This window comes from Rutidosis leptorrhynchoides, chromosome 11, assembly GCF_046630445.1.
Source record: "Rutidosis leptorrhynchoides isolate AG116_Rl617_1_P2 chromosome 11, CSIRO_AGI_Rlap_v1, whole genome shotgun sequence".
In the NCBI taxonomy this organism is placed as follows: domain Eukaryota; kingdom Viridiplantae; phylum Streptophyta; class Magnoliopsida; order Asterales; family Asteraceae; genus Rutidosis; species Rutidosis leptorrhynchoides.
This window is the reverse complement of record NC_092343.1, coordinates 34993567-35010825: the sequence shown is the minus strand read 5'-3', so window position 1 is coordinate 35010825 and position 17259 is coordinate 34993567.

Genomic DNA, 17259 nt, shown 5'->3' with positions numbered 1-17259 from the left:
GCCAAACCTAATTTTATTTAATACCAATTTAATACTTTTTAGCGAACAAATTAGCGTTTATTATCAAAAGGTTAAAAATAAAAATAAAAATAAAAACTATACAGACATACCTGTGAAATAGATTTCTTAGTTATATGATCTATTATATTCATAAGATAGTCGGTTTAATTGGTTTTCCATGGCTGCATAGGCGTAACCTCGAGCATTCATTGTCTTTTCTTCTAAACATATGAACGGTCCGTCTCTGCATAAAGTAACAAATTCGGTATTTGAATAGGTTTGATTATTTGAACATTTACCTCCATGTGACCATTTTCCGCATTTGTGACATTTTTCTAGGTGTCGTGCTCTTCTTTTCGCTGCGGATTTTGATTTTCCTTTACCAAATTGTAACTTATTATCTTCGCATCTGGATCCTTTTCTAACTCCGTCCATTCTTTCTCTGATTACTGATACTAATTCACTCGGGAGTATGTCATTATTTCTTTTAGTGATCAAAGCGTGTAGCATTAGACCATGGTTTAGTTCACAGGCAGTCTTCATTTCGTAAAAACCTAAAAAAAATAAAAATTCAGAATGGGGGGAGAAGACTAGTTCTTTAGGGTCTGCTAGGGAAAGACCATACGTGTTCCATTTTCGAGAACTACACGAAAACAGACAATCTAAATCTAACAGAAATACATATTATCCTTTAAAGACTTGATTCTCCCCATACTTAGTTAGCTGTGGTGTCGAAATTGTGATTAACTTCGTTGTCGACTTCCATCGGACCCTGTATGTAATGTTTAACTCTGTGACCATTAACTTTAAATTCAATCCCATTTGAATTTATTAATTCTATCGTTCCGTATGGGAAAACTCTTTTGACTATGAATGGTCCAGACCATCTTGATTTTAATTTTCCAGGAAATAGCTTGAATCGTGAATTGAAAAGAAGAACTTTGTCTCCTTCTTTAAATTCTTTTGAACTTCTGATTCTTTTATCATGCCATTTCTTCGTTCTTTCTTTATAGATTAACGAATTTTCGTATGCTTCATGTCTTAATTCTTCTAATTCGTTTAGTTGACTTAATCGTAGACGCCCGGCTTCATGTAAATCAAGATTACATGTCTTCAAAGCCCAAAATGCTTTGTGTTCAATTTCTACTGGAAGATGACATGCTTTTCCATAAACAAGTCTAAAAGGTGTGGTTCCAATTGGAGTTTTGTAGGCTGTTCTAAAAGCCCAGAGTGCATCCTCCAATTTAATGGACCATTCCTTCGGATTTGATCCTACGGTTTTCTCTAGAATACGTTTTAAAGCTCGGTTGGTATTTTCAACTTGTCCACTTGTTTGTGGATGATATGCGGTGGAGATTTTATGAGTTACTCCATATCTTTTAAGAACTTTCTCAAGTTGATTATTACAGAAATGAGTACCCCGATCACTTATTAAAGCTTTCGGTGTTCCAAACCTTGCAAAAAGACGTTTTAAAAAGTTGACTACAACTCGTGCATCGTTAGTTGGGAGAGCTTGTGCTTCCGCCCATTTAGATACATAATCAATGGCTACGAGTATATATAGATTATTATGAGATTTTGGAAATGGACCCATAAAGTCAATACCCCAAATGTCAAATACTTCACATACTTGGATGACATTTTGTGGCATTTCATCACGTTGACTTATTCTTCCGGCCCTTTGACATGCATCACAGGATTTGCAAAGAAGGTGTGCGTCTTTGTAAATTGTAGGCCAATAGAATCCAGCTTCATAAACTTTTCTTGCTGTTAGTTGAGGCCCATAATGCCCTCCTGTTGGTCCTGTGTGACAATGGTTTAAAATTTTACTAGCTTCATCTCCAAATACACATCGGCGTATTATTCCATCGGGACAACTTTTAAACAGATGTGGATCTTCCCAGAAATAGTGTTTTATATCACTGAAGAATTTCTTTCGTCTTTGGTACGATAATCCTTTTTCAAGGAATCCACAAACTAAGTAGTTTGCATAGTCTGCAAACCATGGGATTTCTTTATAATCTATCTTCAATAGATATTCATCAGGAAAGTTGTCTTGTATGGCCGATTCATTCAGAACTTCTAATTCGGGATTTTCAAGACGAGAAAGATGATCAGCGGCGAGATTTTCTGCTCCTTTTTTATCTCGGATTTCAATATCAAACTCTTGTAAGAGTAAGATCCAACGGATTAATCTTGGTTTAGCATCTTGTTTTGAAAATAGGTATCTAAGAGCAGAATGGTCGGTATAGACCACCGTTTTTGCTAGAACGAGATATGATCGAAATTTGTCAAAAGCAAAGACAATAGCAAGGAGTTCTTTTTCAGTAGTTGTATAGTTCGTTTGTGCTCCTTGTAATGTCTTACTAGCATAATATATAGGTTGAAATCGTTTTTCAATCCTTTGTCCTAAAACGGCTCCCATTGCAAAATCACTTGCATCGCACATTAGTTCAAATGGTAGATTCCAATTTGGTGTTATCATGATCGGTGCATTAGTGAGTTTTTCTTTAAGAATATTAAAAGATTTGATACACTCATCTGAAAAGATAAATGGAGCATCCTTTTCTAGGAGTTTATTCATAGGAGTGGCAATTTTAGAAAAATCTTTTATGAAACGTCGGTAAAAACCGGCATGCCCTAGAAAACTCCTAACTCCTCTAACATTTGTGGGATGTGGAAGTTTAGCAATTACATCTACTTTAGCTCTATCCACTTCAATTCCTTCTTTTGAAATTTTATGTCCAAGAACGATGCCTTCTTTAACCATGAAATGACATTTCTCCCAATTAAGTACTAGATTTGATTTTTCGCATCTAATTAGCATTCGTTCCAGATTTACTAGACATGATTTAAATGTATCACCGAAGACTGAAAAGTCATCCATGAATACTTCCATGCATTCTTCTATCATGTCATGAAAAATCGCCATCATACACCTTTGAAAGGTTGCAGGGGCGTTACAAAGTCCAAATGGCATGCGTTTGTAAGCAAAAGTACCATAAGGGCACGTGAATGTGGTTTTTTCTTGATCTTCGGGTGCTATTGGAATTTGAAAATATCCGGAAAATCCATCTAGAAAACAGTAGTAACTATTTCCGGCTAATCTTTCCAACATTTGATCTATGAAAGGTAAGGGAAAGTGATCTTTTCTGGTGGCGTCATTTAATTTTCTATAATCAATACATACACGCCATCCTGTTACAGTCCTAGTAGGAATAAGCTCATTTTTCTCATTTGTGATGACAGTCATGCCACCCTTCTTAGGCACGCATTGAACTGGGCTTACCCATGGACTATCAGAAATTGGATATATCAAACCTGCATCTAGCAGTTTAATAATTTCCTTTTTAACTACATCTTGCATATTAGGATTTAGTCTTCGTTGGCGTTGCACATACGTTTTATGACCTTCTTCCATAAGGATTTTATGTGTGCAATACGAAGGACTTATTCCTTTAATATCATGAATCTTCCATGCAATGGCTGGTTTATGAGCTTTCAACACAGAAATGAGCTGTGATTTCTCATTTTCAGTAAGAGAAGACGATATTATTACAGGTAATTCAGATTCACCATGTAAATAAGCGTATTCCAAATGGTTTGGAAGTGGCTTTAACTCTAATTTCGGAGGTTCTTCTATCGATGATTTATATCGATATCTGTCTTCTTCTTTTAGCATTTGAATTTCTTCTGTTGTTGGTTCATATCCATTAGCTATAAGTGTAGCTAACATTTCAGCTTCATCAATTGGTTCATTTCCTTCTCCTAAAGAACATTCTCCTGTTCCTTGTAATTCTGGAAATTCTTCTAATAATTCTGCATGTGCATCTATAGTTTGAATATAATAACATGTATCATCTGCAGATTGTGGTTGTTGCATTGCTCTATCAACTGAAAAGGTAACACTCTCATCCTCTATACTTAGGGTCAGTTTCTTACCGAACACGTCTATCATTGCTTTAGCCGTGTTTAAGAATGGTCTTCCTAATATGAGAGGAACTTGAGAATCTTCTTCCATGTCCAAAACAACAAAATCTACTGGGAATACTAAAGTACCAACTTTAACTAGCATGTTCTCCATTATCCCTCTAGGATATTTTATTGATCTATCGGCTAGTTGTATGCTTATTCTGGTTGGTTTCAATTCTCCAAGGTCTAGTTTAGCGTATAGTGAATACGGCATTAGATTTATACTAGCACCTAAGTCTGCCAATGCTTCTATTGAACTAAGACTACCCAGAAAACATGGAATTGTGAAACTTCCTGGATCAGATAGTTTTTCTGGTATCTTATTCAACAGCACTGCTGAACAATTAGCATTCATAGTGACAGCCGAGAGTTCTTCCATTTTTTTTCTATTCGTGATTAGATCTTTCAAGAATTTAGCATACCTTGGCATTCCTAAAATCACATCAATGAAAGGAAGATTTACATTTATCTGTTTAAACATATCCAAGAATTTGGATTGCTCGGCTTCAAGTTTTTCTTTCTTCATTTTACTCGGATAAGGAAGTGGTGGTTGATATGGTTTAACATAAGGTTTATCCTTAACTGTGTTATCTTTATTAACCTTTTCAACTACCGGTTCTTGTTCCTTTTCTTGATCAGGTTGTTGTTCTTGTGGAGTAGGAATAGTTTCATCAGAAGTTACAGGTATTTCAGGTGGTTTAAGTGTTGTACCACTTCTTGTGGTAATAGCTTTAGCTGTTTCATTCCGGGGGTTAGCATTTGTATCACTAGGTAGACTTCCCGGTTTTCTTTCACCTATTAACCTTGCTAGGTTACTTACTTCTTGTTCTAGATTTTGAATAGAAGCTTGTTGATTTCTAAATGCTTGAGCATTTTGCTCATTTGTTTGTTTTTGAGATGTGAAAAACTGCGTTTGAGTTTCAACTAGCTTCGTCATCATATCTTCTAAATTCGGCTTTTTATCATCGGTTTGTTGTGGTGGTTTGTTTTGAAAATTCGGTCTTTGCTGATTATAAGTATTATTGGTTACTTGTTGATTGCTAGGCCCTTGTTGGTTGTTGTATGGAATATTTCGGTTATAATTCTGGTTTTGATTGTAAATCGGTCTTGGCGGTTGATAATTATTCTGATAATTATTTCCAGGCCTTTGGTTTATGTATGAAATATTCTCTCTTTGTTCCATTGTTAATTCAATACTGAGACAATCTTTTGTCAAATGTGGTCCTCCACACTGCTCACAACTAATTCGTATTGAGTGAATATCCTTAGTCATCTTTTCCATTCGTCTCTCCACAGCGTCTATCTTTGCGGAAATGGAATCTAAGTCATGGCTAGAATCGGCTCTAGCTGCTTTAGATGATCTAATGATATCTTTTTCTTGGTGCCACTCATGTGAGTGGGAAGCAGTGTTATCAATAATTTTGTAAGCATCAGTTTCGGTTTTCTTCATAATAGAACCACCAGCTGCTATATCTATGTCTTTTCTTGTAGTGATGTCGCATCCTTGGTAGAATATTTGTACTATTTGACAGGTGTCTAAACCATGTTGCGGACATCCTCTTAACAACTTTCCATATCTTGTCCACGCCTCATATAGAGTTTCATTTGGCTTCTGTGTGAACGTAACAATTTCTGCTTGAAGTCTTACGGCTTTAGATGCAGGAAAGAATTGTTTAAGAAATTTGTCAATTAAAACGTCCCATGTATCAATCGCCCCTTCAGGTAACGATTCCAACCAATCTTTGGCTTCTCCCTTTAAAGTCCAGGGAAATAACATGAGATATATCTGTTCATCCTCCACTTCTCGTATTTTAAATAGTGTGCAGATCCTATTAAAGGTACGTAGATGTTCATTTGGATCTTCCTTCGGCGCACCACTAAATTGGCATTGATTAGTCACCATGTGTAGAATTTGTCCTTTGATTTCATAATCTGGCGCATTAATGTCTGGATGAGTAATTGCGTGACCTTGGCCAGTGCGTTTAGCTCTCATTCGGTCTTCCATACTTAAAGGTTCCAGATTCTCCATAATTGAATTTGTTGAATTGGTATCACTAGATGATTCTGATTTAATGGTTCGTTCCTCAACAATCTCTGTTTGAATGATTGGTGGTTCCGGAGGAAAGTTTAATGGTTCAGGATCTACGAACCGTTCCTGAATATTTTCTGGATTCTCAATTGTGAGGTTGGGTTCAAAAAATGGATTATCGGTAATTTGAACTGAAGTACTTGGTCGACTGGATGACGATTCTAAAGAAAAATCAACGGCGGTTATATTTGTTAAACGATGTCTTGATCTAGTTACAGGTGGTGAACGTATAAAAGGTGGTGAACGTCTTGCTCGGTGCATTCACTGAATATCCTATTAGTTTTTAAAAGGAAAGAAAAATTATAATAAGTTATCCAATCAATAGACTTTTCTGATTTTGCCCACGTTTCGAATAGCCAAAAGATGCAGCAGAGGGGCAGGATTCGTTTGGTCTCAATATAATTGAGGACTGTTTGGCTCCAATAACCCGGTCCACGTACAAATCCAACTATTACTACGAACCAGAAAATTTTGATGTCTATCAATTTAACCACTTAAAATAAATTTTCGTAATTTTAAGAAATTTAGATAAGAAGTAGAAAAAATTCTAAGTCCTAAAACTAGAATAGCGAGAAATAAGAAAGACAAAGAGTTCGTCGAAAAATGTCGAAAAAAAAAAAATGGTTGAAAAATAAAAGGTGACGGAAAAATAAAAGAAACTTATAAAAACTTAAAAATACTTAACTAATTTAACCTTATTACTACAACTAACTTAAAATTATAATCACAAATTGATATTACTAATTGGAATGATAATTGATACATAGTAAAAGGTCTAAAAATATTAAAGCTTACAGGAAAAACTAAATCCCAAATGGAAATAACTTAAAAAGAAACTAAAACTTAAAAAAGGCGTCGCAAAATTCTAAAGCACCTAAATCTTAGTCTAAAGAAAAAGCACTTAAGGAGTTCTACGGCGAAGCCTAAAAATATAGGAGTAAAAATAACTATAGCGAAAACTAAGTTTAAAATTAAATATGAGCTAAAAATACAAATATTACGCTACAACGATTAAAAAGGTACAAAATATTAAAAGTTATTAAAAGTTATAAAAATATTAGATTTTATAAAAATATTATTTTTATATTTTATAATTTAAAGTATTAAGTATTATATAATTAAAACTAGTTAAAAGTAATAATTAATTTAAATAACTAAAACTTAATTAATAATAATAAATAAAACTAGGGTTTAAATAATAATAATAAATAATATCCGTAATTATTACGAAATTAGGGTTCAGATGTGGTCCTGTCAGACCCCTCATGCGACTCGCATGGGGTTTAGTTGAAATGCCATGCGACTCGCATGGTGTTCGGATCCAGGCCAAAAGTTGGGCTGCTACAGTACCTTGGCCCGATTATTATTATTTTTTTTTTTTTTTTCTTTTATTTTTCTGTTTTATATTTAAAATATAAATGTATATATATAATTAAAATAAAACTTAATTTTTAAAACTAAAAATAAACTTAAAATACTTTATAATTTTGTAAAAAAAAAAACTTAAAAATATATTTAAAATACTTTTTTTTTTTTTTTTCGATTTTAAAAGCCTTTTTTTTTTTTTTTAATTTTTAAACAAAAATATAAATTTTACAAAAACTAATTATAACTTAAAAATTAAAAATATGGCGTTTCGCTTCGGCGAAAATGAGGTCCCCGGCAGCGGCGCCAAAAATACTTGATGTCAAAGCAGAGGGGTATAAAATACTATTAAATTTTAGAGGAAAACACTATTAAATACGACACAATTTTACACAAGATATTTATTTATTTATAGAATGGATATACTTAAACCTTGCTACAACACTTATAGGCAGTGTACCTAATCGTACAGTAGTGTAGTTTTTAGTAAGTCCGGTTCGTTCCACAGGGAGATCTTTAAGCAAAGCTCAACGCTATATTAGTTTACTTTTATAAAAATACAAATATATATATAAGTAATATTATTATTATAAAGAGGGGTTTTTACCGTTTAATGACCGGTTTGTCGATTTTAAAACTTTAGTCGCAGTTAAAACCTAATGTAAAATATAAAATAAATACAAGACTTTAAATTAAAGCGTAAAGTAAATAACGATAATGAAATTGCGAATAATAAAAATGCGATAAAATTAAATTGCGATAATTAAAAAGTACGATAATTAAAAGTGCGATAAAATGAAATAAATAAAAGTGCGATAATTAGAAGTGCAATTAAATATAAAATAAAGGAAATTAAATATGAAATAAAAGAATTATGCTTATTTAAACTTCCGTAATCATGATGTTTGACGTATTGATTTTAGTTTTATGCCCATGGGTTAATTGTCCTTTGTCCTGGATTATTCAATATGTCCGTCTGGTTTTTGTCCATAACAGTCCATCAGTCATAAATATAAATTGCAAGTGTCCTTGTCAAATTATTATTATACCCGAAGATAAATATTCCAACTAATTGGGGATTCGAATTGTAACAAGGTTTTAATACTTTGTTTAATGAATACACCAGGTTATCGACTGCGTGTAAACCAAGGTTTTACTACTTTGTTAACAATTACACCAATTACCCTTGAATGTAATTTCACCCCTGTTTTAATTATTCTAGTGGCTATTAATCCATTCCCGTGTCCGGTTAAATGAACGATTATTCGTACATATAATTACCCCGCCCATCGTGTCCGATCGAGTGTATATGGTAATTTATAGGGACGCCCAATTGTAAATCTTTATATTAACATTAACAAACTTTCATTTAGTTAAACAAATATAAAGCCCATTAATAGCCCATAGTCTAGTTTCTACAAGTGTCGTTCTTTTGTCCAAACCCCAATTATGGTACAAAGCCTAATTACCCAATTTTAGTAATTAGCCCAACATCATGATTACTTCGTTTTAAATAAGCATAATAATAACTTAGCTACGAGACATTAATATAAAAAGGTTGAACATAACTTACAATGATTAAAAATAGCGTAGCGTTACACGGACAGAATTTCGACTTACACCCTTACAACATTCGCTAACATACCCTTATTATTAGAATTATAATTAAAATTAAAATATAAATTATAAATATAAATATATTTACGTATGAAGAGGAAGAGAAAAAAGATGTGTAAAACTCGTCAGAAAACTGGCTATTTATAGGACCTGACCAGCAATCTCACACCATGCGACTCGCATGGTTTTGTGCTTCTGGCCATGCGAGTCGCATGGCCACCCTGGATTCAGCCAACTACTTTTGTTTTCTTCTTGCCGACGTAATATAATAATAATAATATATATAATATATAATTATATATAATTATATATATATTATATTATATTCTTGTGCATAGTAGACTAGATATTTTTGGTCCGTTGCGTCGGGCGTTTCTTCTTGGCTCAGGTCCCGGTTCCGGATTTTCGGACGTCCTCGCGTATTATTTTAAATCGCGTACTTTGCGTCTTGTAACTTGTACTCTTGTCATTTTGAGACGTTCCTCATCAATATTTTGAACCTTTTTGATTGTCTTTTGTTCTTTTGAGCTTTTTGGTCGTTTGCGTCTTCAAATCGTCGAATCTGTCTTTTGTCTTCACCTTTTATTATTTAAACGAATATCACTTGTAAATAGAACAATTGCAACTAAAAGCTTGTCTTTCTTGAGGAATAATGCTATGAAATATATGTTCGTTTTTAGCATTATCACAATCCACGACCCAGTGTATACGTATCTCAGTATTGATCACAACTCAAACTATATATATTTTGGAATCAACCTCAACCCTGTATAGCTAACTCCAACATTCACATATAGAGTGTCTATGGTTGTTCCGAAATATATATAGATGTGTCGACATGATAGGTCGAAACATTGTATACGTGTCTATGGTATCTCAAGATTACATAATATACAATACAAGTTGATTAAGTTATGGTTGGAATAGATTTGTTACCAATTTTCACGTAGCTAAAATGAGAAAAATTATCCAATCTTGTTTTACCCATAACTTCTTCATTTTAAATCCGTTTTGAGTGAATCAAATTGCTATGGTTTCATATTGAACTCTATTTTATGAATCTAAACAGAAAAAGTATAGGTTTATAGTCGGAAAAATAAGTTACAAGTCATTTTTGTAAAGGTAGTCATTTCAGTCGAAAGAACGACGTCTAGATGACCATTTTAGAAAACATACTTCCACTTTGAGTTTAACCATAATTTTTGGATATAGTTTCATGTTCATAATAAAAATCATTTTCTCAGAATAACAACTTTTAAATCAAAGTTTATCATAGTTTTTAATTAACTAACCCAAAACAGCCCGCGGTGTTACTACGACGGCGTAAATCCGGTTTTACGGTGTTTTTCGTGTTTCCAGGTTTTAAATCATTAAGTTAGCATATCATATAGATATAGAACATGTGTTTAGTTGATTTTAAAATTCAAATTAGAAGGATTAACTTTTGTTTGCGAACAAGTTTAGAATTAACTAAACTATGTTCTAGTGATTACAAGTTTAAACCTTCGAATAAGATAGCTTTATATGTATGAATCGAATGATGTTATGAACATCATTACTACCTTAAGTTCCTTGGATAAACCTACTGGAAAAGAGAAAAATGGATCTAGCTTCAACGGATCCTTGGATGGCTCGAAGTTCTTGAAGCAGAATCATGACACGAAAACAAGTTCAAGTAAGATCATCACTTGAAATAAGATTGTTATAGTTATAGAAATTGAACCAAAGTTTGAATATGATTATTACCTTGTATTAGAATGATAACCTACTGTAAGAAACAAAGATTTCTTGAGGTTGGATGATCACCTTACAAGATTGGAAGTGAGCTAGCAAACTTGAAAGTATTCTTGATTTTATGTAACTAGAACTTGTAAAATATATGAAGAACACTTAGAACTTGAAGATAGAACTTGAGAGAGATCAATTAGATGAAGAAAATTGAAGAATGAAAGTGTTTTTAGGTGTTTTTGGTCGTTGGTGTATGGATTAGATATAAAGGATATGTAATTTTGTTTTCATGTAAATAAGTCATGAATGATTACTCATATTTTTGTAATTTTATGAGATATTTCATGCTAGTTGCCAAATGATGGTTCCCACATGTGTTAGGTGACTCACATGGGCTGCTAAGAGCTGATCATTGGAGTGTATATACCAATAGTACATACATCTAAAAGCTGTGTATTGTACGAGTACGAATACGGGTGCATACGAGTAGAATTGTTGATGAAACTGAACGAGGATGTAATTGTAAGCATTTTTGTTAAGTAGAAGTATTTTGATAAGTGTCTTGAAGTCTTTCAAAAGTGTATGAATACATATTAAAACACTACATGTATATACATTTTAACTGAGTCGTTAAGTCATCGTTAGTCGTTACATGTAAATGTTGTTTTGAAACCTTTAGGTTAATGATCTTGTTGAATGTTGTTAACCCATTGTTTATTATAACAAATGAGATGTTAAATTGTTATATTATCATGATATTATGATATATAATATATCTCATTATGATGTATATACAGTTAAATGTCGTTACAACGATAATCGTTACATATATGTCTCGTTTCGAAATCATTAAGTTAGTAGTCTTATTTTTACATATGTATTTCATTGTTAATACACTTAATAATATATTTACTTATCATTTAACATAATTAACCAAGTGTATCAATATCTTAATATGATTCATATGTACCTAGTAAGACGTTGTTATAACGATAATCGTTATATATATCGTTTTCGAGTTTCTTAAATTAATAGTCTCATTTTTATGTATATAACTCATTGTTAAAATACCTAATGAGATACATAATTATAATAAAAACATGTTAACTATATATATAACCATATATATGTCATCGTATAGTTTTTACAAGTTTTAACGTTCGTGAATTACCGGTCAACTTGGGTGGTCAATTGTCTATATGAAACATATTTCAATTAATCAAGTATTAACAAGTTTGATTGCTTAACATGTTGGAAACATTTAATCATGTAAATATCAATCTCAATTAATATATATAAATATGGAAAAGTTCGGGTCACTACAAAACCCACCTTTATTCCCGGCAGTGATTCTAGCAGTAAGTTCGATGAAGAAGAATGGGATGATATGGATTTGAGGGCAGCAAGTGCGATTCGTTTGTGTCTTGCAAAGAACGTGCTTACAAATGTGCACGGGTTATCAACGGCAAATGAGATTTGGGTTAAACTAGAGCAGTTGTACCAGGGCAAGGGCATCTCAAATCGGTTGTATCTTAAAGAACAATTTCATACTCTGCGTATGGATGGGGGTTCAAAGATTTCAGATCATCTAAGTATTCTTAACGGTATTGTTTCAGAACTGGAGGCTATTGGAGTTAAAACGGATGATGAAGATAAAGCTTTGAGGTTGATATTATCTTTATCATCGTCTTATGAACACATGAAACCTATTTTGATGTATGGGAAGAAAACTCTGAAGTTTGAAGACGTTACTAGCAAGCTCCTATCCGAGGAGAAAAGACTGGAAGGTAACGGGGTCTCGTCATCAGGAGATACGATAGTGTTGTGTTCGGATAGGCGAAAGAGAAACTCTAGGAAGAATCTGGTATGCTGGAGGTGCGGGAAGACTAGACATGTAAGGGTTAATTGTCCAGGTGGAGCTAATTCGGTAAATGGATCTAAAGGCGCTAATGATGTCTCTGTTGTTACGGAGAGTGACGAATTCCTCTGAAGTCACACCATCCTCATGGTGTGTCCGCGCCACCGTGAAAAGGGATGTTCGTTAGCGGTTCCACAATTATACATGGACATTGGTTTGGCGTTGATGCAGGTTGTGTGGTGGAAACTGATGTTGTAGCTGATGGGACTTTCGGGAAAGCCAAACAGGGAAGTTGCACCATAAAGTTTCAGCTGGTTGTTCAACAACATGTGCCGAGGTGAAATGCTTGGAATGTGATATTCTAAGTGCTATACTCTTAATGGTGGAGTATGATAATTCTTGTTAAGAGTTATGATTGTCTGTGATGACAATGATTGTCGGTTTAGACAATGTTCGGTAAAGATGCAAGTTTTGTCTAACGACTCTGGATTTTCCAACGTTTATTTACTAATATATATTATTAATACTTGTGCTTTAATAAATGTATTTTTTTGTACATTTACTTGTTACCGTATTTAACTTTCCATGGCCCGACTAGTCTTTGTGACACGCGTACATTTCACGAATAATATTTTTGAATATTATTTACATTCATGATTATTTATTATTAATCATTTTTAATTAACTAAGGTTAGTAGTTAATTACTTGGGCTTTATTTATTTAAAATGCATACTTACTTGGACTTGGGCCTTAATTAATAGATTTGGACTTGGAAGCCCACCCTACACTCTTAATGGACTTGTAAGCCCATGTTACATGCTAGTATTACATTAAGAATAATCATGTATTAAATAGCTTAATGAAGAGACAAAGTACTAAAAGCATGCATGCATTCTTTTCCATACTTTTAACCTCATTACTTCTTCTAGCTAACACCTTATTCCAACACTTGAAAGCAAGCTTTGACCTTCCTCTTTAGCTACAAAAAAAACCGTCCACTTTGGTGGTGTAATGGGACTTCACATTTTCATTTTTTTTGTCTACTTACATGCTTGCACTCTTTCATTTTACACACACATTCATACAACACTTCAATTTTTCTCTCTCTTGTAAGTAACAAAAATCTTATTTTCTTTCTTTCCTTGTTCTAAAAATCGTAGCCTATATCATCATCATCAAATTACTTCTTGCTTGTTTGTTACTTGATTATTGTTTGTTGTTGTTAAAGATCAAACTTCCTATTTTGAATCTTCATGGATCTTGGTTACTTCCATCTCTTGTTTGATGAAGAACCAAGAACAAGAACTCAAACTTGTTAGTTTGTAGTTCTATACTTAAGTGTTTTCAAGATCTAGAGTTCATAAACTTGATGATCTTCTTTATGTTTATGTTTTGTAGACTTGAATTCTTAAGATCTAAACTTTGGTTTAAATCTTCTCAAGTATGAAGCAAATATGAACATAATACTTGTAGCTTTAATTTATTTCTTCATTTCATTTATTTAAAGTTGTAGTGTTGTTAATTTGGTCAAGTATTACTAGTTAATCTTGATCTCATATTTCTTGAAACTACTTTGTAAGTTCAAGAACATGTAAGTAAAACTTTTAATTATAACTTTATACACTTATGATAGATCTAGACTTTTGGGTCTAGGATCTTCAAGATCTAACTAAGAACTATGTTCTACAAACTTAAGATCTTGATTATATAAGTTTACTTTCAAGTTTGTAGCTTAATATTACTTTTATAACTCATGTATGTGTTGGATCTAAGATCTTGATGCAACTTTGGTTCATCAAACTTCATACAACTCTTAAGTGAGTTGTGCTACATGTCTTAGACTTGCACTTGTGTTATGATGGTCAAAACTTGGTTAAGATGATGCAAACCCATCAACGAGTTGTACACTTGAAGCTATACGCATCAAGGATGAGAACCGTGATGAGCATCAAGCACCAAGAACCCACCGGAACACCTTTCTTACTGTTTCTGGAACTGATCAGACCACCTGGGCTACTGTAAAGTTGATTTTCAGTTTGCTCAGTTCGTGTAGATGATTTTTCGTTTAAGACTCATCTTAATCCGAGTTACGGTTTAGGATCTATGGCTCTCCGAATGTCACTATGTCCTTTTAACGTTGTGCTGAAAATTCTGACCTACTCGCACTTAAACCGTCGTCACGGTCAAACGAAGACGAGTTTGGTTCTGGAATTTTTATAGCAACTAGGGGACTCATATACGGAGCCATGGCCACTGGTCTCACCTCATTTCAATTTGTATAGAGGCCGTGGCGACTGAACGAAGTCAGCCTTTGTTTCAAACTCTTTTCTTGAATGAAAACTACTTTATACTTTTTGTTTGATGATGAATGATGATGATGATGATGATACTTAAGACCTAATTTACATACTTATAAACCAATTGGGACGATTTACTGACTTAGTAACTTTTGACTTAGGTTGAGGACCTTTTCGGACAAACATACTTGCTTACCTTTCCCGTGTCAACTTTACTACTACTTAACCACTGTGAGTTATAACATCCCTTTTTACTTTAACTATTTTGGGAACTGAGAATACATTTTTACATACTAGGCACGAGTACTTAAACTTTATATATGTGTGGGTTATACAACGGCATAAACTTTCCCCTTAGCTCGGTAACGTTTAGTCATTGGTTTTTGAACCGGTGAACGCGAATCTTAGATATGGATCCATAGGGTTTGACATCCCCACTCGGGCTAGTAGCGCTAGCATTTAACGGGTGTTTAATACTTCGTAAACATACGCACTCGCCAAGTGTACTTTTAGGGGGTGATAAACGTTAAGTTAGTTACCAAGTGCCCACGGTTAAACATATACTTTATCATACTGTTTTGAAACGCTGTTTGCAGCACTGAAATCTCGTGGCCTACCTTACATTACTGTTATACTTAAACTATAGCTCACCAACCTTTGTGTTGACGTTTTTAAGCATGTTTTCTCAGGTGCTTAAGGTTTGCTCGCTTCCGCTGTTGTACTAGTCATGCCTTGTAGACACCCGCTGCGCTTGTTAGAGTTATCACCGCATGAAACGTTTTATTTGCATTCAAACTATGTTACCTTTTTAAACAATGATTTGTAACGACCATTGGGTCACGTACTATTACTAATTGCTTCTGTTCATTGAAGCATACTTTTGTTGTAAGACATTTGATGTTGGTTAAGACATCACCTTTATTCATGAATGCAAACTTCTTTTGAAACCGCATATAGTATTTGACATTGTAATGATCCTATTGTTGATGATTCGTACACGATGGTTTTGTACGGGGCATCACATTTTGTCTCTTGGGAGATAATGTCATCGGCATGAAGATGAGGATCTTGAAGTTGTCGTCGAGGAAGCATCTATATCGGTTATCCTTATAATGTTGAAGTATGGTTATCTTTTTCTATCAAAAAGGTGGAGATTTGTTGGTTTTATTTTTTGATAGAAAAAATTGATATGGTTACTTTGTGAAGGATGTTATCCCACATAGGTGGGAGGAGAAAGTTGGAGGTAGGTGACTTGATTATAAAAGGAGGGCTAAGTCTTCATTTCAATTTGCATCAATCAATACACTTTAAGTATTTGATTATTTCTTTCTTTCTTTCTTACCCTTGTTTGCGAGTTGTATTAGTTAAATATTTTGGAGAGTGTAGTTGGCTTAAGAGAGTCGTCTATATCATTGTAACAATTTGTGATATAGTGTATTTCTCTCTTTGGGGGCCGGTGGTTTTTCTCCTGTTTTGGAGTTTCCACGTTAAATCTTGTGTTGTGTATTGTTCTTATTTCTTTACTATTATTGTTGGGCTGGGTGGTGGGAATTAGTGAGACCGCAATTTCCCAACAGTTGTAGCATCTTGAAAACAAACCGAGGGCAAACCAATGTTAACGGCACCTTCGAAGGCGAGCCGGAGGGCATTTATTGAATAATGATAACTCGGGAAATTATTACTACGTGTTACTTGTATTGTATTATATTATAAATACTAAAGAAAGTCTTGGAACCCAGATATCTTAAACATAAGATTTTGAATTAATGGTTGATAATCTTTGAGGTAATGACAACGCAACATGGAAAATATAACACAAGGTCGAACTCAATAGTTATAGGATCTTTCACAATAAAGATTGCAAAGAAACTATAACTACTTGTCATTTATCACACAAGTTTTCTTATTTCAAAGTTTTCCCCTATTCTATCAAGAATTTTAAAGTAGCATGCAGCTATGATCTTTCGTACTTCCTACGTTCCGAATAATTGTCTTATTTCAAAATTTGTTAGATTTAACATCCATTTGTTAATTGTCATTTTGGCCTAACTTTGACTAAACTTATAATATAGATAAAATGAAAATTTTTACGATCTTTGTGAGTTTTTTTTTTTTTTTTTTTTTTTTTTTTTTTTAGACAATTATTTTAAAACATTAGCATACCTGGTGATTATCATTCCTAAATACGTCACTGGCATACCATATAAGTACTTAAGGAGTGTCAAGTGTGATTAATTGCAAGAAGGATCTAAGTTTATTAATTCATGGTGCGGACATAGCACAACGGTTCACCCCATGTCCTTGAGTTATGAGATAAAAAGAAGTCATGGGT